At 50.0% G+C, this 21,129-nt stretch overlaps 1 protein-coding gene across 1 annotated transcript in view; it reads left to right on the top strand.

Annotated features, from left to right (window-relative positions):
- Positions 1-21,129, top strand: part of raph1b (Ras association (RalGDS/AF-6) and pleckstrin homology domains 1b) — a 38,735-nt gene that overhangs the window by 432 nt on the left and 17,174 nt on the right. Inside the window, exons 2-3 of the mRNA XM_076016557.1 lie at positions 12,336-12,420; positions 20,610-20,798. The gene's annotated coding sequence lies outside the window, so the exon portion shown is untranslated. The remainder of the gene's footprint in view (positions 1-12,335; positions 12,421-20,609; positions 20,799-21,129) is intronic.

The following is a 21,129-nucleotide window of genomic DNA, read 5'->3' as shown; positions in this document are numbered from 1 at the left end:
TACCTTATATCTGCTTTCAATACGATCCTCACGTAAAAAAAATAAATAAAATAAAAAATAAAATGTGCCAGTCATGCGCACATCAATAAACTCGCTGTGCCCCTCGCAAGGCGGCGCGTCCTCCGGCAGAAGGAGTAGCTACAGGCCAGGCGTTGAATTGTATGTTTACCACACTTCGCAGTCATGCGCCGTTTGTCTTGAAACACACAAGTGTGGGGTTTCCCCCGGGTCGGGTGTGAGGTGCAGGAGTCCGTTAGGACCGGGGAATTTCACGTCGCCCCTTTTTTTCGGGGCGGGTGATCGAGCCTTAGCTCGGGAGGAGAAAGGGTGTGCGGCGTTCTCTCTTTTCTGTTTTTTTTTTTTTTTTTTTTTTTTTTTTGTGGAGAGAAAAGAGCTGCAGCTTCACATTTGGGAGATATTAGCTCATTACTACGTGATATAAAATAAAACACACGAGAACAAACCCTTAATAAAACAAAACACCCGTCCCTTTGACTCAGCCCCTGCCTGGTTACAATACGTTTTCTCCCTCAGCCTAATTTCCATCCCCCCGCAAGTGAGCAGAATGGAGATGGGGAGTCTCCACCCTGTTCTGCCGGCGAAGGCTATCGGCTCACGCCGCTAATGGCCGTTGGTTGTTGTTTTTTTTTGTCGCGCCGGTTTTATTTACGTTTAATGAGCGGCGACGCCTGCCAGCACGTCAGGGTCGAGTTCGCCATTAACTACCACCCCTCTTTAAAAGAGCCTCTTGAGCTTTATGTTTTAAACCCCTTTGTTGGCCGACGCCGCCGGGTGGATGATTGGTTAACGTTAGCCCGTTAGACCTCCAGCTATCCCACCCGTCCAGGTTTAACGCTAACATCCGGTCAAGCCCTTTGTTTTTTTTTTTTTAGCCAAATAACCCAGGGCTGCCAAAAATTGAGCATTGCTTGTTTGGCTTGCTTTTTTTTTTTTTTTTTTAAGGTTAAACCTCAGCAGTCAGTTTCTGTTGCTTCATGACTCAAAATGTAAACCAGAGGTTGGCCTAAACCAAGTTACTGCTTTATGTTGGAAAACTAAGCTTAACCTAACTGAAGGCGTGGATGCCTTTCCGCCTGTGTTTAGCATTCAGATGTTAAAGCTTGAGAAGACAATGACCCTTCATTGACTCAAAGGTTCAAAGGTCAATTTGGTAGGGTGCACTCCATGCCAGTGTCTGTGTGACTAGCACGGTGGCGTAAAGTCTCTCACTAGCTGAGTTTCCATTACTAGAATTAGAATTGCACAAAACCTAAATATCGCAATAAAGATTGCCAATGGAAACTCCCAAAACTTCGAACACCCTCTCAAATATAGCTAAAATGTTTTGACGCTCTCATGTGGTGCTTTTTCTGACGTATCGATATAGAGGTATATTTTTTACATATATCGTTTACACGTCAGTGGACGTGACGTACGGGGTCACGTGACTAGTTCACTTCAAGTGAAAATGGCGCGTTATGTTTGGACGGAGGAGGAGGCAGAATATGTTTTTGTAAGTAATCAAAGAGAAAAATATAGCAACCACTCTTGACAGCACACAACATCGAAATGCAGATTTATACAAGAAATTTTGTGCATCAAAGTGGGGTCTTGCAGGACGCGATTTTAAGAGAATTACGGCGTATGCGCTTCACACCATTCAATAGAAACACCTGGAAATCGCACTTGTACTTTGCCGAAATTTTTCAAAATATCGCTTTTATTTTGTGAAAAACTGTAATGCGAACTCAGCCTCTGTGTGTGTGTTTTCGCCCCACCTTGGCCAGCCGAGGAGGGCGGCCTCTCTAATCGTATATCAGGGGCCGAATACACAAAATGAGCCGTATTTGCTCGAAAGGCAGCCACAAAAGAGGCCACTCGGCCTGCTCTTTATTCCCCACAGTGTCATTATAATAGACTTGTCTGTGTCCTCAAGGCACGCCTGATTTGCATCCACAAAGCGCCAGGCATGGAGCACATTATATCCCGGGCCGGGGAGACAGTGCAGTGCCCATTCGCTTGCTTACATTGCGGTTAATGGGTTGAAAATAAACAGTGGCCGTCTGGTCGCGTCCCTCCTCCGGCAGATGCCCTCCAGCTCGTCATGTGTTTCCCAAAAAAAGGAGGAGGAGAAGAAAAAAAAACTGGGAGGTCGGAGTCAGATGTCACTTAACAGTTTTATTGTCCGAGACACAGACGACGGCAAGAAAGTAAACAGCCACAGGCACATCTGGGAAAAACCCCAAGTAATATTTTGTTTTCATTTGCCCTTTTCTATTCAACCGGGCAGTCGGCTTTTGTTCTTTCTAGCTGTGGCATTTGTAATATTTTCATCGGTCTTTCATGGGTTTTTTTTTTTTAGACCTCTGTTTCCAGGCCTTATTTTGGTTGAGCGGTGAGGGTTGTTGGGCATTTCGGCGGCATTGGCACGAGCGTGCAAACAACTCACAGGGAATATCTGTGGCCATGTGTGCAGCTCGTGTCCTGGGACCACGCCGCACACCGTTTGCAGTACAGCGTTCAGACAGCGCGCTGCTACGGCCGTTAGAAGCAATTTCCAGCCACGGAGGTAAAACACATGTCAGGCAAGAGGGTTCCGTTTCACTGGCGCTGTTTAAAGGCCACTTGAAGGGCGCCGCTTTCTTTTTTCTTTTCTTTTTTCTTGCCACCAGTTCTGTTTCACAGGAGCTACTGAAAGGAGAACAGAGTAAGAAGAGAGGCGGTATATTTTTGGAAGAAACATCAATGCAGAACACAGAAGTATGCCTCTGGTTTTCTCGTTTCGCCCAGTCAGTGTTGCTTTGCCAAAAGTTGATGGGAAGAAGACGGAGCACGCCGCCCCCCCCCCCCCGCCCCCCCTTTCCTCCCTCCCGTCCTTCTGCACCCTGTTATTCCCATTTTTTCTGTCACTGTGGCTGATAAGATGGGAAAAACAGTTGTCGAGAGAAATCACAGCTCTGGGAGTGATCCCTCTGCAATTGTGTGTACTGGGAGAAGGGTTTTTTCTTTTGGGGGGGGGGGGGGGGTTTCTCAGAGTGCAGTGTGCACACTTGCCTGTCATCCCTTACACCAGCTCTGTCTTGGTGGTTGAAAAGGCCGCGTCTGACCTCCATCCATTCATCCTTCCTTCCTTCCAGCCAGCCAGCCAGCCAGCCAGCCAGCCGTGTCCTTGGGCAGGAGACTCCAGCACAAAGGCTCCAGAGACGAGTGTGGGGGTGGCTCGGGATATAAGTTTACCCAGGTTGGGTTACACAGCTGGAGGGTCGGGGGTGGTGCAGGTGGGTAAAGCAGGGCAGGTGGAGGGTGCCACTTCAAACGCAGACGTCAACACCCCTCCTGATGACGGGCCAGCCCGAGGGGGAAAGTGCAACCAGACGCTCACGGATGACGGATGCTCCATTTTTTGGGGGGGGGGGGGAAAGTCCCCCCAGCTGCTGGATGACAAACATCCAGCGCGCGTGCCCGCCAAGGACGTGCCGTGTTTGCGCGCATGAGAGACGGAGAGAGACAGACAGACAGAGAGAGAGAGAAAACCTGCACCGTGTGTTTTTCCACCTGGGTGTGGTCCCCCCTCCCTGTCGCAGACACGTGGTCCCAGCCACTATAGGGCCTTGTTCTGGTAACATTTTGCTGACCTTTGGCGGCAGCTGCCCCTGCCATTTGGAGACAAAGACAAATGGCCCGACCGGCCTGCAAATCCTTCCACTGTGCGAGATCTGCGCCCTTCCTGTCGGCCTTTCACTCCCCTGCAAAAACCCCACGACCGCGCGCCTCCGCGGCAGGAAATTGATTGTGGTACCGTCGTACGTGGTCTTTTTGTTTCTTGTTGGTTCTGATTGATTTCTCTTGCAAAAGATCGCGTGCTTTCACTCTCTGGCATTGTTTTTTTTTTTTCCTTGTAGAAGATTGAGATACTCGCGTCGGGCGCACTCCGCCCTCCAGCTGCAGGGGCTGATGGGAGCAGGCAGAAGGAGGCCACCCTCCCCTGCTTCCAGGCCAATACGCCCTCCTCGTTCAGCAGTTTCACTCCAGTGCGCAATTGCAAGGACGGGGCAGAGACGCAGAGATTGACCTACAATCGGATCGTCTCTCTTGCTGAAAATTTTACATTCTGGGTTGTTTTTGTTGTTTTTCTTCATGCATCGTACATGGATGTAGGGCTGCGCGATCAATAGTGAAAAAAAATATTGCAATCTCGATTCATGCTTGCAGCGGTCTCATTTCTAAATATCGACAATTCTGTCACATTTTCCTTATCCGGGACTTCAGCTGCAAGAAAATAAGCGCTCCTACTGTCTCACAATGGGAACGCAACAACGTACCACGTGATGCAAACCAGTGAATCCGGTGGCAGGTGGGAAAAAACATCCACAGCGTGAGAATGCTTTGAAAGAAGAAACTTGTAGAGCCAACAGAATTAATTTAGAAGAAAACGCATCAGTCTATGGTGGGAACAAAATAAACAAAAAATTGATTTCAATTCTAAACAAAAGAAAATTGTGATTCTCATTTTTTCCAGAATGATGCAGGCCTGCAGAGGCGTATTTTTTTTATTGCACAGGTCAGGGGTGCAGTCGATCGGTGTCCTCAAATTACCTTTGGACTTGTTGCGTCCAGCCACAGCAACCCGGTCCCACTTGCTGTAGAGCGTCCGTCCATCTAACACCGCGGCTACTTCTTGTCCCGTCACATGGCCGCCTCGGTCCTGTGTTTTTTTTCCCCTCTGATCTGCCGCAATGCACCGGACCAACCGTTAGTTTGTTTGTTTGTTCGTTCGTTCGTTCGTTCATTCGTTCGTTCGTTCGTTCGTTCGTTCGCTGGCTCATTCACTGTCCCTTTTGTTTGCCACCCCTTTCACCCGTACACTGTGTATAAGCAGCTTAGGCCCGTTTAATCAGCATGACTTCTACAATGGCAGGTGGCTTATTTCTCACTGCTGGGGCCTCCCCACCACCACCACCGCCTCCCCCCACCTCTACTGGAATACAGATGGCCCTGGTCTATTCGCTTTTCATGGCCGTGTCTGTCTTTGTTGGGCTTTCCACATGACAGGAAATGGAAGGGGCCCGGCCTGCTGTTCGGACTTTGCCGGGTGACATTGTCTTTTAAACGGGGATTCTCTCATCGCAGCACCTGCGCCTGCTATTAAAACTTCACCGTGCGTCGCCGCCTGTTTTTTCTTGCAGCACCATGTCCCTCCTCTCCCCCCTCGTCGCATGAACCCAACGCCCGGGTTTTAGGGAAAGGAATCCTACACCAGTGGGAATTTCACCCAGAATTCTAGCGTCTGCGCAAAGTGTGAGGGAGCAGAGCTCCGCCGGGAGAAGGTGATACACGGGAGTCGTGTTTCTCTCTCGGGCCCCACCTGTCTGCGCAAGTCCAGATATGCTGATGGATTGGACGGCGTTTTGGCCGCATACCATCAATAATTTGCCTTTGACACCAACGAGGCTATTCAAAGACAAGCGAGGGGCGCTTTCTCAACACGGCAACTCTGAGGCAGCGGCGTTTCATCCATGCAACTCAAACACGTGTTGTGCCAAACATCTGCAGTCCCACCGCCGCTCTGCTCTGTGCGAAACTCGCTGTCGTAAATTGCCAGGCTGACAGAAATATGACTGCAGCGTTTATTCAATAACAACCATTTAATATGATGAGTCACCTCGGTGTCGGGGAGTCTCCTCCCCCGCTCGCAGGCATCGGAGCAAGGGGGTAAGGTGGGAATGAAAAAGGAAAACACGGGAGTAGATGGCTGAGTTGTGCTTGCGTGGCAGATTTATCAGATTTCAAAAGATCCGACATGTGTCCGACCCCGGAATGCAAACTATTTCCTACACGTTCTGGTTTCCTGACTACGACTGCTGCATGTGTGCGTATTGAAAGACCTCAACCAGGACCCGGTTTCCTGTTCATTGTCCAAAGTTCACGTGTGACAGAGGCTCATAGGCCGCGAATGCTCATTTGGAGTATGATCCGTCCCTCAAAGAAGGGCCCTTCTCATTCTTCTGGAGGGGGGCAAACCGCGCTAAGTGCGCTATCACGCAGTGCAAACAGCCGAGACGGCCGCTTCCTGTGTCCCATCTGTCCCGATCAGAGTTCAGCCGGTTCTCATGGAACCGTCGCAGCGCCGCGCGTCTGGCTGCCTGCTTGTTTGTTTATGATGGACGCCGCTTGTCTTGCCCTCCTTACAGCCTCGCATGGTCGCTTGCAGAAATGTCTTGCACAGGCGAACCCCCTCCCTCGCCCCGCTGTGAAATGCCTCTTGCGATTGGGATTTGTTTATGCTTCTCGGGACTGACGGACGGATGGATGGACGGACGGCCTCTTCAGCTACCAAGTTGGATGCTGCATTCCAGCATTTAGAGTAAATACGACATCGGGAGCCCAGAAATCATGGGTGCAGCTATTAATTGCATTGTTCTTCCCTGTTGTCTTTTCAATGTGGGGGTTGGAGGGGTTTGCCATAACATTGTTTTAAATGCCTGTTGGGAGGGGGGGGATTCCCAGCTGCTGCTTTCCTGTATGTCTGGGGCATGCGTTTAATTTTAGACTAATACAGTATCGGTGTCTTTTACTCAAGCGAGACAACAAGTAGAACACGTTCTAAAAGGAGCCTTTTGTGTCCCGCAAGAGTTCTTCAGACACAGCAGTGACTATTATAACAGTATGAATAACAGCAACAAGCTCATGTGTTGTTTTTTTCTTTCTGCAGCAGCGTCCCAAAGGAAAAAGCTGTGACTTTTTCCAGCGCAAGTGATGTCAGTGTGTAATTGAAACCGCTGCTTGTTGTCGTCGCAGAGGCCCGAGCTGGATCTGCGCAAACAGGCTAATAACCAATGTGCTCCGCGTGGCACCGCAGCAAAATTACACAGTCAGCCCTGCGCCGCCTAAGTGGAATATTTATCGCCAGGCCGCCGGGTTTCATAATCTGACGTGCAAGCGCACGAGCTCGCCCAGTTGAGCCGGCTCTCAGCCCTGGACAAGATGACAGTTTTCTGTTCTTTCTTCGTAGAACCAGTATTTTTTGTTTGTCATTTCACAAAAATGTAGGTCAAACTAATGGATGCCTTTCCATGTTCAAATATTGAAACGACACAGACTGAATTTTAATGAAAGTTAAACAACTTAACAGGTTTCTCAACCGTTTAGTGATGCAGCATTTTGAAAGTTGTTGGAAAGTTCTCAGAAATGAGGTGAAATTGGCCAGTTGGGACACACGATTTCTAGTAAGTCAACTTTTCTGTTCCTCTGTCCAGCAACACCTGGCGGTAAGAGGTGATCCCTCTATTGCAGTACACTTGAAAGGTTCCCATCGCTGCTTTTTTTTTTTTCTTTTCCTTTGGCTCATGAACATCTTGTCCCAAAAAGCACAGCAATGTTCCAGCAACGTGTCCATGAATTTCTTACAAGCCCTCCGTTCAATGGCGTAATTTTTTTTTTTTTTGTTCCCCCGCCACTTCTCTGTGTGCGGTTTCAAAAAGTAATGGTGTTAGCCGGAATTGTGGCAACAAAACAAAATATCTTGTCACGCACAGGAAAATAGATCCCAGCCGAGAGCGTGCACCGCATCAAGTCGTCGCCCCGATGATTTGTGCCGACTGGCAGCCCACTGTGGGGCAGAAAAAAAGGGCTCGCTTGTATATTATTTAAACGTTTTCAACTGTGTTCCTGTGTTTAGTTCAAATCCCCAAGCTAGCAGCACACCAAGGACCTTGGGGTTGGTACAGCTGGTCTTGTTTGTTTCAAGATACACTTCGGGACCTACAATTCACCCTTTCACACCCACTTTAATGCCATGATGCCCAACAGTGACAAGAAAAGCGAAAAGCGAACATAGCGGGACCAAGACCAAGTCTGAAGTCCTCATGTCCCGGTTGAGGCAGGAGGAAACCCTTGCGCTTGAGGCAGGACAAAGGAAATATTGGACCGAGGTGAGAAAGGGCATGAGGGAGATGTTTGTGAGAGGCGAAAACTCCCCCCTTTGGCGCAGCTGATGTCATGTGAAATGCGACGGCTCGGAAAAAACACTGAGGTCATCCCTTGGCTGTGGTGGCCGCGTAGTTCCGATGCTGGCAGGCTGCCTTCTTTGCAGAAACAGCGGGGTTTGTCTCAGAATGCAGAAGAGATGAAGTTTCGGGGGGAAATCGGGCGGAAAACCACTCTGAAGAAGAAGGAGAAGAAGAATCCCTTGACAGCCTCTCAAACCTGCCGGCTTAATCCGGCAAAATAGCTGCAGCTCGTCGTGCGCTGCCTCCCGCCAAATCTGGTTCACTAATACCCTTCCAGCTCTTTGGGCGAGCCCACGTTCACCGAGTCACTGGGTTAGCTTCGTGGATGAGTAGCTTGCTAATCTCCCTCCACCCCACCGATCTTCACTCCTGAGCGATTCCCGATTATTTGGACCCGCAAATATCCCCCGGAGGCAGATCCCCAAAGTTTGGCACCTACCCCAATTCCCCTTGCGTGTAGGTCGGCGGTCATGCCTGCGGCCAGATTACTCACGCAGGGAAGCGTAATTAAGACGGCAGATTTGTGTCGCTAAGCACTGCCGAGGGCGACCTCCCTTTGCTAGTCGGACTCCAAACGAAAGCCAGAGCATCTGGGACCCGCCGTCAAAAAGAGGAGCAGATTCCCACTTTAGCCCCTCTGCTCTGACACGAGAGACATTTGATGGCGATGCTCGTTAAATTGCCCATAAAGCCCAGTGAGGAGCCCGCAGGGACCTCCATCAGATGCCCGGCCATCGTGGGAACATTCCTGACGCAGCAATATTCCGTAATTCCCACCATGTGTGGCGAGGAGAGTTTTTTTTTTTCCACCCCTCGTCTCTCATTTTTTTCCCCCCACAGCTAAGTGCTCGTTGCACAGAGCGTGGAGAAGGATGCATCGGCTCCTTGTAATTTCAACCAGACTCGCGACCGGAGAGAAAGAAAGAGCAACGTTGCAACAACTTGGGGAATCTGTGTTTGATGCTGGGCTATAGATTTGAGACGGATACGGTTGCTGCGGCGGACTGCACCCCCTCAGGATCGGCCTTGGGAATGTCCTGGGTCTTGGCCAACTTGGCCAAGTGACCCGACGGCCCAAAGTCTTTGCATTGAATGACCCACAACGCACTGATCAATGCCAATTCTCCCTTTCCGTCGAGGGGTCCTGACTTTGTGGTCTTGATGGTCTGACCTCGGCGCTCCCTTGCACCAAGTGCCCCTATAGTCGCCACCGACAACTTTCCCCCTTGTTCCTCAACCAGATTAAGACGCTATTGAGACTCTCCCAGATCAATGCGGCCCTCCCTGGCCCCGCCGTCGTTCTGGGGATTGTCAAGTTAATTATGCAGGGCTTCAGACCGGCATATCAGAACAACACACAGAATGCGGCACAATCGGTAATCTGCAACGTCTGACTGCCTCCTCGGCTTCAGAGATAAGTGAGTGGATGGCAGGAGGCGTGTTTGGACAACCTGCTCTGCGGTCGACTGGCGGTAGCGAGAGAAGATCGATTCCAATACAAGGGTTCCAATGGTAATCAGGATTCGCTCTTATCAATTCAAGTGCAACCAATTTTTTTAAACGGCCTCCCCTGTGGACGAGCTGCAGAATTTGGGCTCCCTCTAAGTTCACTTTGTAAATCCTCCATAATGAAACTAAAAGGGTGTGTGTTTCGTGACTTGTAAACACGCTGACTGCAATCTGTGTCGGAGTGTAACCTTGCTAATGTGTAACCAAACCTGCCCCCCCACCTGCCTTTGAACATGGCCGACTCGCTGTCAAGGCTCCATCAGTGATTCGCCCACTTCCCGAAGAGCTCCGCAGTGGCTTCCGTGGTCAGTCAAGTCCACGCCTAGGTGGACCACTGGCTCTCGTCATTGGGCATCATCGCACAGATTTGGGGACCTGCCAAGGGTCAATTGGCCCCGAGCCACCGCCTGCTTACTCACTCACTGGCTGGCCACGTCCATCCTGCCTCTCCCCCTCCTCCTCCTCCTCCTCGTCCGACAATCACCTCATTCATTTCCTGTTGTGACATCACTCCCCCACTTCCTGGACCACCGACAGGAAATGAGCACTGCCGGCGATCCAGTGGGGGGGAAGTGTGGGCGGACAAGGACACACCTGTGTCCGCCCACACAGCAGCCTGTGTCTCCCTCTCTCCCCCCTGGCCCTCCCCTTCGCTCTCTTGTTAAAGTGGGGCGCGGCGGCCGATGTAGGCTGCGTAAAAGTTTTTCAGTTTTTGCTGACGAAGGCGCGGCTCGCAACTTCATGTGTTTTAACGGCGTGCCAGACATTCGGGTCACTCTTTTCCGAGTGTACTCAGTTTGTGGCCTCACACGTCTTTAAAGCTGGATGTCGCTTTTAATTGCACCCCGGAACGTTGTTTTTTTTTGTCAACTATTAATTGTTGTTCTTAGGCCTGGTCACTCTATTGAGATTTTTTTAATCTCAATGAGTTTTTTTTTTATTACCTGGTTAAATAAAGGAGACGATGATTAAATGGACATGACGAATATGAAGCTCGCCCCAACCACACAGTCCGATCCACTGGGAGGTGTTTTTCACCAGTCACTCTGTTTGTGTGTGCATGTGGTGCGGCCCTGCCCTTGTTTTCATCGCAGCAGCGGCAGCTGTTGTGACTGAGGCAACTGCGGCTCCCGGCCGCAGCTGCACACGGCCACGTGTCACCGACGCACCTGTTTGAAACGGCCTTGTGTTGACGGAGCGATATCGCACCGGGCTGAGCCGGCTGGCGCGGACGCACAGACTCTCGGAAGGCTGGTGGGCGGAGCCGCCCAGCCGATCTGTAATCTGAGCCGCCTACTGCGCTCGTGTCCGTTTGTGTGTGTGTGTGTGTGTGTGTGTGTGTGTGTGTGTGTGTGTGTGTGTCTTTCTCTCACACACACACACACACACACACAGGGGTGATTAAGTTCTACTCGGCGGTTATGAGAAGCTTGTTGGCTGTGAACGAAGAAAAAAAAAAAACAGACCTACACACACACACAGACACACACACACACACACACAGGAGGGAGAGAGAGAGAGGGGCCACATGTTGAACAACAGTCAGGGCGTTTAAAAAACGAGGCAACAGCTGAGGCCAGCGGGAAAATCTTGCTCGCCAAACATCAGCTGCCTCTAAGCCCCTCCCACTCCTTCATTCTCACACACACACAGACACACACACACACACAGCGTTTTGTTTTCATTTTTCTGTTTTGCAACTCGTACAAATCACACGTTACCTGACCTGTGATTCACGCTACCGTTTTTGTCTTTTCTTTCTTTATCGTTGTAGGCATCATGAGGCGGCCGCGACTCAGCGCTGTGAGTCAGAGGCGGCAGACGAGAGTTTTGACGAGGTTTAGGTTTGGCCTCTGACGCGTGTTTTTGAAGCGATTAGCCCTGAGTGCTTATCACGCTGGAGCTAGGTCGGGGGGAAAACGCTTTAGTCACTTTCACGCTAAACCGTAACACTTGTTCCTGGAAACCTGCCTCTTCTTCTTCTGTTTTTTACCTTCATCCCTTCGTAGAAGGGGGCTTTTTTTGAGATCCTGGCTGATTGAGGAGAAACATTCTGGGTTTCCCACAATCATGGAGAAGCCTGGAAAAATTTGCAAGTGCCTTTTTCCAGGTCTGGAAAAGTCGTGGAATTTTGTCAAATTACTGAGAGTTTTGGGAAAGTCCTGAAACAGAATTAGCCTAGCTGACTAGCTCCACCGACATAGTTTAGCTTTAATTGATTACCTGAAGCCACCTTTATGTCCAAAGCAACTCTTAAGACAAGGTCACGGAAAGGTTTTAGGAAAACTTTTGATATTTTGTCAGTGAGCATTAGCGAGAATATCCGCCGTCCTTCAAGTTCAAGTTCAATTCTGGCTGTGGGAACCCAGGACGAGAAGCCGTCCTGCGTCCGCAGAGACACTGGGACGCTTTTTTTTTGTGCCGCATCCCGTCCGTGTCGGTATTTTACGTCGCTCTCGTTTCTCGTCCACAGAAGGTCAGAACAATCCCGGAGTCGCGGCCTTTAATCTCGCGTCGGCGGGACGGCCGTTAGTTCCCCCTCTGCCTGATTGCTTTTCTCGAGCTCGGTGCTAAGCGCCTCTCTGACTTTAAATGTCTTATTTCTCTCTCGTTAAGTCGCCCGCTCGAGCGCCCTCTCTGCGCTTTTAATCCACCGCATATTTGTAAGAGTGAGATCCTGCCGCCGCTCCTACTTTGAGCAGCCGCCCCCCCATCCCCCCGCACCTCCCCCGGGTATTTCGGATGGAATGATGTATAACCACAGCAGGTGAAGAATTGTAAATTCTTCATTTTTTTTCTCTCCTTTTCCATCCCCAGGGGAGCCGAGACGCGTCCGAGGGCGAAGTCTTGGGTTCCCTCTGACCTTCGGCCTCAATAAGAAGAAGGGAAAACCACTTCAGAGGTAAGAGATCTCGTAAAGTGCGAGCAGTCGGTCGGCGTCCCTGCTACCCCAGCTGCCCGTAAAACTTTTGCAGAAAAGCAAAAAAGAGAAAAAAAAATGGGGTAAAGCGTTTTCTGCTTCTTTACAAAGTCAAAGACCAAACTGTCAAAGGTTGATTTCTGCTTGTTGCCTGGAAAAGTTCAGTGTCGGGTGACTGTTTGGCAGGTCGCTCACGCGTCTGCTGTTGTTTGCTGTTAAAGGGGGAAAAAAAACGAGATAGGAAAAAAAGCCAGGAGGCAGGCTCAGAGCCTACTTCACTCTGCCTTGTAAATCAAAGTCAAATGAAAGGGGAGCAGAGCCTCAGAGGATCCTCTCAGGGGAGACTCGGAGGAGATAATTCCAAACCTTTAAGTGGAACCATGTGTGAGCCAAGGAAGAGCATCTTTAACCTCTTCCCGTTCATATCGGGGCCTCGAAATGGCAAAAAAACAAAAAAAAACAAAAACACCCCCAAAAGTCTTCTCACGCAGATTTCGCAGCGCCACGTCACCAGAGAGGAGAAAAGCAAGAGGACAGACCTGATTTTTTTTTTTTATCTGTTATTATTATTTTGACGCTCCGCTCCTGCTCGACAAAAACACAACTGCAGAGATTTGACGTCAGTGACGAGGTCGACTCGCTGTCGCAAAGCAGGAAAAAAGAAGGGAGGCACTGATGCCACTTTTTTACAGAACGAGCAGTACTTGCGTTTCAGCACTCACCGATACTGAGTATTATAGAATTACTTTGATTAGATTATTTTTTTTTCCGCAGGTGTTCTGTTATTTGAACTCAGCAGGTTTTTCGAGAACATGAGGCGACTGTCACAAGTTTCACTGCGGCACAAACACAAATTTAACCAAATTGTCACACACACATGCGTATTAAAGTGATATCTGTGTCGTGGTATCGGCAGGTATTTTACAAGTACGAGTAGATTACTCAACAGCGGGACCAGTACCGATACCCGATACTGGTATTGGTATCGGTGCATCTAAAAAAAAAAAGAAAAGAAATTTGTTCTCATGGTTTTCCAATGAATCAATAATCAAAAATATGCATCGCAATAAAGCCATCGTCCAGAATGTGTAATGAGGAAGGTTCCGTTCGGCGTCTGGATGAAGTCAGCTCGGAATCCACCCGAGGGGGGAAATCTGGGGTCTGACGATTAGTTCTCTGATTTGCTGGTGGCGTAGCGCTCCTTGTCACTGCAGTTTAAGGAGGCACTCGATCGGCCCCGCTGACCTTTTCCCACGGCGACCAGCTTGGACAACCGTCGCCGATTTTTTTAATTAAGAATTTCAGATTGACATCTTTCGCCCGCGAGCGGCCGATGTTTTCGTTGGATTTGCTGAGCGCGTTGCCCATCGGCGGGAAGCGTTTCGATGAATCTATTAATTTCCTGCAATCAAAAAGATGCCGAAGCGTGTTCTCACTGTGCAGCTCAGCTTCAGCTTCTTCTTTTTACAGCACTGCACGGTTTTTTCTCAGTTCTCCTCAGCACCTGGGCCCTGCTGCAGTGCTCCATCACATTTAATACTGTGTGTGTGTGTGTGTGTGTGTGTGTGTGTGTGTGTGTGTGTGTGTGTGTGTGTGTGTGTGTGTGTGTTGGAGGCACTGCAGCAAGCCACCTGAGCCCACAGCGGCTGGAAGGCACAGTAAGCGGAGCTCCTGAGGGCAGGGACAAGACTATTGATTTCTGCCCTCTCTGCGGCTGCTCTGCCGGTGGGGGGGGGAGGAAACAGAGAGGGCGGAGCCGGTGCACCGGCGTGACCGTGCACTTTTCCTCTCCTATTTGCCCCCCCTCCTCCCCAAACCTCCTCCTCACCCACCCTCCGTCCCTCCCTCCCTCTTTCTCCACAACCTCCATCCTCCTCCCAAACTGCTTGCAGAGGGGCTCCCCCCTGTCACGCTGCGCTCAAGTGAACATGCACGTGTGTGTGTGTGTGCGTGTGCGCGCACGCTTGCCACTCGCAAGCTGTTGGTCATGCTTGGCCACTGACACCACAGCCAATGTCTTTAAAGTCCCCTGCCTCCCTTCTTTTCTTGTTTGTTTTAACCCACAAGCTAATCGCCCCGCCCCCTCCCTTTCCTGTCCATTAGTGTACCTGTCCGTCAAAACCCTCCCCCCCCACACCTCACCCCCCTCCACCCCTTCATCCATCGTCCTCCTCCTCGAGGCTTTCAGTTCTCTTTGATGTCACACGTTCCAAGCGTCGCTGCACCCCTTGGTTTTGATTTTATACAGTCACATTATGTTTATTAAAGCAGCTCATATTGAAATTCCATGGTAGTGAATTATTATTATTAGTATTATTATTATTATTATCCCAAAATCAAATCTTCTTCTTCTTCACAAGTTAAAGTGGCTCACGGTTGATTGACATTCTAACCTGCTGTAGTGGAGGAACCACGCTAGACTACGACTCCCAGCAGGCTTTGCACTTGCCTAAACAGGAAGAGAAGCGCCTGAAAGTTTTGCCTGTGCTCAGAGTAGCGCCAGCCAGTCGTTGGAGAAATGCCACGACCTGCCATCTCCTTCATGCACAGGAACACCTTGCTTTCATCAACGGTCCTCTTCTTCTTCTTTTGACCCTTCAGTTCATTCATTCCACACCTTTTTGTTTGCTTATTTTGTGTCACTGGCCAGGTTGTGCCTTGACATGGCGTGACAACCACACTTTTGTTTGTCATCTCTCCCTTTCGTCACGCTTGAAAACCGAGTGAGCTGCACGTTAGACGGCTCTTTTATTGACTCTGCGGCCTTCAGCCTTTGGGGGGGGGGGGGGGAATAAGCTTGCGTCATTGCGCCAAAGTGCTGTTTGTTTTATTTTATTTACTTTTTTTCCGCGTGTCCTTCCACCACCACCGTCCGTCCGTCCCGCCCCCTACTCCCCCCCTCCATCCATTCATCCCTCCCTCGGAAATGAGGAGGCAACCGCGGGTCTGCTATTACGTCCTCCGACTTTCACATTTCCCCCGACCTGTCGCTACGCGTTTTGTCTCGGTGTCGGATCACGTGACCTTTAAAGCGACGGCACGCTCCCGACAGTCGGCATTCCGTCACGCGTTTTATGGCCCGTGGTTTATGGCGACGATGACAATCAGACGGATGTGTGTGTGTATGTGTGTCACTTTATGTGTGTGTGTGTAAGAGGTGATTCACAGTCTGCCAGGTCGGTCGGTCGGTCGGTCGGTTGGTCAGTGGCAGAGCTCACGTTGCTCGCGTCGAACTGGTGATTATTTTTGGATCAGACGTGTCGGGAGTTATTTTTGCAAACTGTAAGTCAGAGGAATGGAAAATAACACTCAGCGGCCGTAACCTCGCTGTTTGTGAGTTTGTGTTTCCTCCTCGGGGGGAGACGATGACGCTCTGACGATTCCGTTTGTTTAACCTGAGCGGCGCAAACAGGCGCCGGCGAGCGCCTAGAACCTGGCGCTTCGGGTGCCAAAATAGTCTGGGAGAGAAAAACTCTCTGTGGAAGCATCCAGGCGGGGCGACCCCGCCACACCCACTTCCTGCACGGCCCAAACGTCAAAGAGCTCCGTTTGTTCCAGCTCAGACGTGACGGAGCGCCGCGTCATCGTCATTAAAGCATTAAACCGGTCCAGTCTTTGGCGTCTAGCCCAGGCATGGGCAAGCTATGGCCCGGGGGCCGTATCTGGCCCGTTAAGCTTTTGGATCTGGCGAACTTGAAGAAATTACATTTATAGTCAGTCAGTCATAAAATAGCCTAGTATTTGTTTTTATCCATTTTTCTGTTTTTTTAAGAGTCATTTCAATAAATAGCTAAATACCGTGAAGCTTCAAAAACACTGATTTTGTTCTAACTTTGTTTTGGTTCATTTTCAGTTGACATTCAAGCAACATGTTTTCCCATGATATATTTTTCCTCATATGAGGTGGCTCACCAAAACACTCCATCCATCTGCTGCTGCTGCTCCGGCTCCTCTGTCAATTGTCAGGACCCACTGTGGCCCCACGAGTCACAGAGTTTACCCACCCCTGATCTCACCGCGAGTGTCCGCATCGCGAAGGGAACCTCGTGTTTACGGAGGCGGGTGAGGTATTCGTGAGTCATCTGTGCCCCTTTGTGACATCACGAAAGGTGGATTTTGTTTAAACCACACGTAGCATCTCGTGCAGTCGGTTCAAATATTTGTGTCTCTCTCGATGCAGTGTAGTAGACGAGGAAGCGGGACGGACGGAGCGCTCGTGACTTTGTTTGTCTCTCTGGCTGCAGAAATTGTCCTTCGGTGGGGGGGTGGGGGGGAGGTTGACTATCCCACCCCAGACAGAGTTGTGACTCGACATGTGACGAGAAGTCGGCCCCGTTCGGCCTAGGATGCCGAGGAACTACGCTTTCTCGGCTTCTCTCCTCTTTCGAGCTGCGACTCTTCGCAGCTCGTCTTCACCTGCGTCCCGTCCTCCTCCTGCCGCTCTCTGGTAGGAGCGACTCTGAAGACTCTAAAGACAGGCTCGCGTCCTCCCGACGTCTCCAACCTGCCGCATCTCTGGAGCTCGCCGCCGGGGCGCCCCGTTCCTTTTTTCTTCTTCTTCTTTTTTCCCCCCACGTTTCACTTCAACTTTGCCGCCGCATCGGCGGAATCTGAAGTGTGTGTGGTCTTCACAAAGTGTTGCAGTATTCCAGATTGTTCTTGAGAGCGCTTTTTAAGGGTCTCGTTCTTGTCTCTTGACTCGAAAGCATTGTTACTCAGTCTCAGACTGGGCGGACTGGGGATTTTTGATCAAGACCAGTCAAGACTCAGCCAACACTACAATGACGCAGTAATAACAGGTCTATCCAGCTGCTGCCGCTTTACCCTCTGTCAGTGACACCCAGAGTGACACCCTGCCCTTTATTACTAGTTAATTAATTTTTTTAATTTTATGAAGCAAAGTTGTTTTTTTGAAAATGGTTCAAAATAGTTGGCAAAGCAGCAAAATGACAAATGACACCTTGCTGAAAAGAGACGCTGCTGTTCGATTTAGAAGCAAACTTGAATTTTGCAAAAGGAAACTCGTCATTTTTTTCAGTTTTGTTGTTATTTTTCTTTATCAAGTTCATATATATATACAGTACTACCCAGAAAATTAGAATATCCTGAAAAGGTTGTTGTATTTCCCCATGGCTGAACTCTTCTGAGCCAACCCAAGACAGACGTTTTAAAGGCTCAGGACCCTTTTGCAGGTGTTTTGGATTCTTTGGACTCTTTGAAGCTACAAAACTGAAGCTTTTCATTTTCTGAGTTTGTGGGTCTGTGGTTTTAATAAGCTGAAAATCTTAATCAGCAAAGTTACAACAAGGAACTGCTTGAGATATGTCAATTTGCGTGTCAGGGCTCAATAAAATTTGTTGGTTTCATCCTTTATGTTAAATTGCCAAAATGAAACAACTTTTACTTGATATTCTAATTTTTCGGGTACTACTGTATATATAAAGTCTGGGTCTTGTCTTGGTCTCAAACCCCAAATGTCTTGGTTTAGTCTCCATCTCGATACTCTCTGGGCTTGATAATTTCTTGGTCTCGGTTGGTGCCGTCTTGTCTACAACAATATTTTTACAGTCTAACCACCACCAACACTACCAACACCAACACCAACACCACCACCAACACCACTACCACCAACACCACCAACACCAACACCACCACACGAACAACACCAACACCAACACCAACACCAACACCACCAACACCAACACCAACACCACTACCACCAACACCACCACAGCAGCACACTGCAGAAAGAAAGACACTCCAGTGGGGAGGATCTTTGACCTCCCGCGACCTCTCACCCCTGCGACCCTTCGCTCGTCACAGGAGGCCACTGAGTGCTTGTCATGCCCAGACAAGAGCGGACGGCTTTGGCTGGAACAGGAGGGTCAAAGGTCAGGGATGTTGGTTCTCAGTCATGCACACACACACACACACACACACGCACGCACACACACACATGCACAGCCCGTTCTCTTATGGGCCGTGTTCCATAATGTTAAAAGCAGGGGCCTCAGGTGGTGATGCACTCACATCCGCAGCATCATCTGCCTGAAGAGAGGCCACAGCAGCTGCAGCAGTTGTTCTTGATCCTGTGCCCGCCCTTTTTCCTGTTTTTATCACATGATTTTTTTTCATCTGGTTCGATTTCCTGAGAATACACACAATCTTTGAAAAGGGCCGGGTCGAGGTTTAAACACTTTCTTTGGTGTTCTTTTTTCATTTGTCACACACACACACACACACACACTGTGGATTTTTTTTTGTTGTTGTTGTTTTTTCTTAACCCTCCTGCCGAAGGTCACAGAAGACCTGGAAGCCAGTCGCTGAGTCACAGAACGTGTTGTAACACCGCTCACTGCCTCCACCTCCTCAGCCTCCTTCTGAGATTAGAATAAAATAAGTCGGTTAAAAAAAGTATATATGTGTAAAACAAACGTAAAAACAAATGAGAAATGCACATTTTGCTCTATTTACATATAGGAGCAATTTTTCATGTGCACATTGCACAGTTGAAAAGTGAAGGAGCTTTTATTGCCCAGATGGAACCTAGCAGAGTGTAATGAAGAGTTGGACAACACTGGCAAAGTCCAGCTGGAGCTGCTTCCTGTCGGTGATGTCACGCCTCATCACTGAGGAAACTTGACCCTTTTCATGGTCACGGGAACCCCCTTACTTCACCCCCGCCACTGTGTGTGACTGCGTGTGGAGCCACATCAGAGGGAGGGGTGGGGGGGAGCGGGGAAGGGTGGGGGGGGGTTATTACTCACCCTTGCAGCGAGCAATTTAGATGATGGAGGACTTGCGGAGCTTGTTGTCGTTGACCGATAAACCGGCGGGCCGTCCTGCAGGACGACCAGCGCCGGGTGGGGGGAAGGGGGCCGGTTGGGAGGGGGGGAGGGAGGGAGGGAGGGGCTCCCACTCCCCCCACCTCCAACGAGTAAGTGGCTGAGATAAAGTGAAGGACAGCTGGAGTTTCCTGCCAAGCGAGCGGCCACGGGGGACATTAAGGAATCCAGCACATCCTCGCCATTTCCTGTCCTTCCCCTCCTCCTCCTCCTCCTCTTCCTCTTACTCCCTCCTCTTCCTCCTCTTCTCTACTCCTCTTCCTAGTCTTCCTTTTCCTCTTCCTTTCACCTCCTCCTCTCCTCCTCCTCGTCCTGCTCCTCCTCACTCCTCTTTCTCGTCCTATTCCTTCTCTCTCCTCCTCTTCCTCCTCCTCCTCCTCCAACTCCCACGTTCGCTTGTATTTTTGCTGACACGCTGTCCAGCCCACACATGCGGCAGCGGCTGTGCTTAAAGCAGCCTGTTTAGCCCTGTGTTTACAGCCTCCAGCAAAAAAAAAAGAGTGAGCAGGGTTTTTCGCATCAAGGGCCCTTTGTGACATCACAGAGGGCTGCCTTCACCTTCTCAAGCCCTCCCTCCTCTCTTCTCTTCCCTCCTCCTATTCTTCCTCATCCTCCTCCCTCCTCTACCTCTTCCTCTTCCTCCTCCTACTCTCTCCTTTTCTTCTATTTCTTCTTCCTCCTTCTTCTCCTCTTCCTCATGCTCCTCCTCTTCCTTCTCCCTCCTCCTCACGCACGTGGCAGCGGCTGTGCTTAAAGCGGCCTGTTTGGCTCTGTGTTTACATCCTCCAGCAATAAAAGGGGACTGCTGGGTTTTCGACCTCCCGCAACGAAATTCAACGTTCGAATTTGTCCCGCGGAGCCGCTGGTTCCTCGTTTCTTTCCGCCGCTGGATTAACAAGGGGTTAATCCCGGTTTGGGCCCGGTCCCGGCCAGTGACTGACACCGTGCACGACACTCCCCTTTTAAAATATCAATGGGATTAGCAGCGAATATTCCCTGTGACTGCATCGCATCAGGGTGCGGCTGGAGCCAAATTAGGAGCAGCAGGACGTCTTCCGTTCTTCCTCAGGTTCGGCTCGACTCGAGATTATCTGACCTAGAAGTGCCATTGCAACTTTGCAGACGAGACTTTCTAATATTGCGGATAGGAGTCTCTGCTGCCGCTGCTGCTGCTCCCACATCTCCTCCTTCACCGAAAATTGTCCTTGCATCAATTCAAGGACGACGTGTCGGTCGGCCGGAAATTTCAGCCGTGATGGCAGCCGTAGCAAAAGTTTCATTATTTTCTACGACAATAATGAATTGATCCAGTCGTTTTATTTGAAGGTATGTTGCAAGACCGGCCTCAGCCCAGGCCGTGTGGTGCAGTAGTGCCGCGCCCCTCTGCGTCCAGTAGAGGGAGCCGTGCCATCACCTTTGACTTGACGCAGCTGGGCTCTGGCTGAGCCTCCCTGCCGGCCGGTGCCACCTGCAGACGAGGTTTCTATCGATGTCATGTCTGCGGGCACCCCACTGGTGATGCCATTCACTATTTTTTTTCTATTCTATTTATACGTGTGTATATATGGATACATGTATGTATATTTCCCAGAAGTGGTGAGCAAATCACCGGGTGGTTCCACTTCAGTTTAGCTCCGCTTGTGTTTCTCGCTGGTCACGAGACGACCACAGGACGCCTCCGCCGATCAGACAGCACAGGATGCCCGCTAGGGGTCCGCACCAGCGGGGTTGTCATGGCAACAGGCAGTGAGGTTGGCATGAGCTTAGCTGAAGGTTTTTGTTTTTTTCGTTTTTTTTTCTTCCTACCCTCCTCCTTCTCTTCTCCTTTAGAACCTTCCTGCTTTGT

This window comes from Nelusetta ayraudi, unplaced genomic scaffold (assembly GCF_046127955.1).
Source record: "Nelusetta ayraudi isolate G7.1 ecotype Tasmania unplaced genomic scaffold, CSIRO-AGI_Nayr_v1 ptg000006l, whole genome shotgun sequence".
Lineage (NCBI taxonomy): Eukaryota > Metazoa > Chordata > Actinopteri > Tetraodontiformes > Monacanthidae > Nelusetta > Nelusetta ayraudi.
This window is presented reverse-complemented; position numbering and strand designations above follow the sequence as displayed.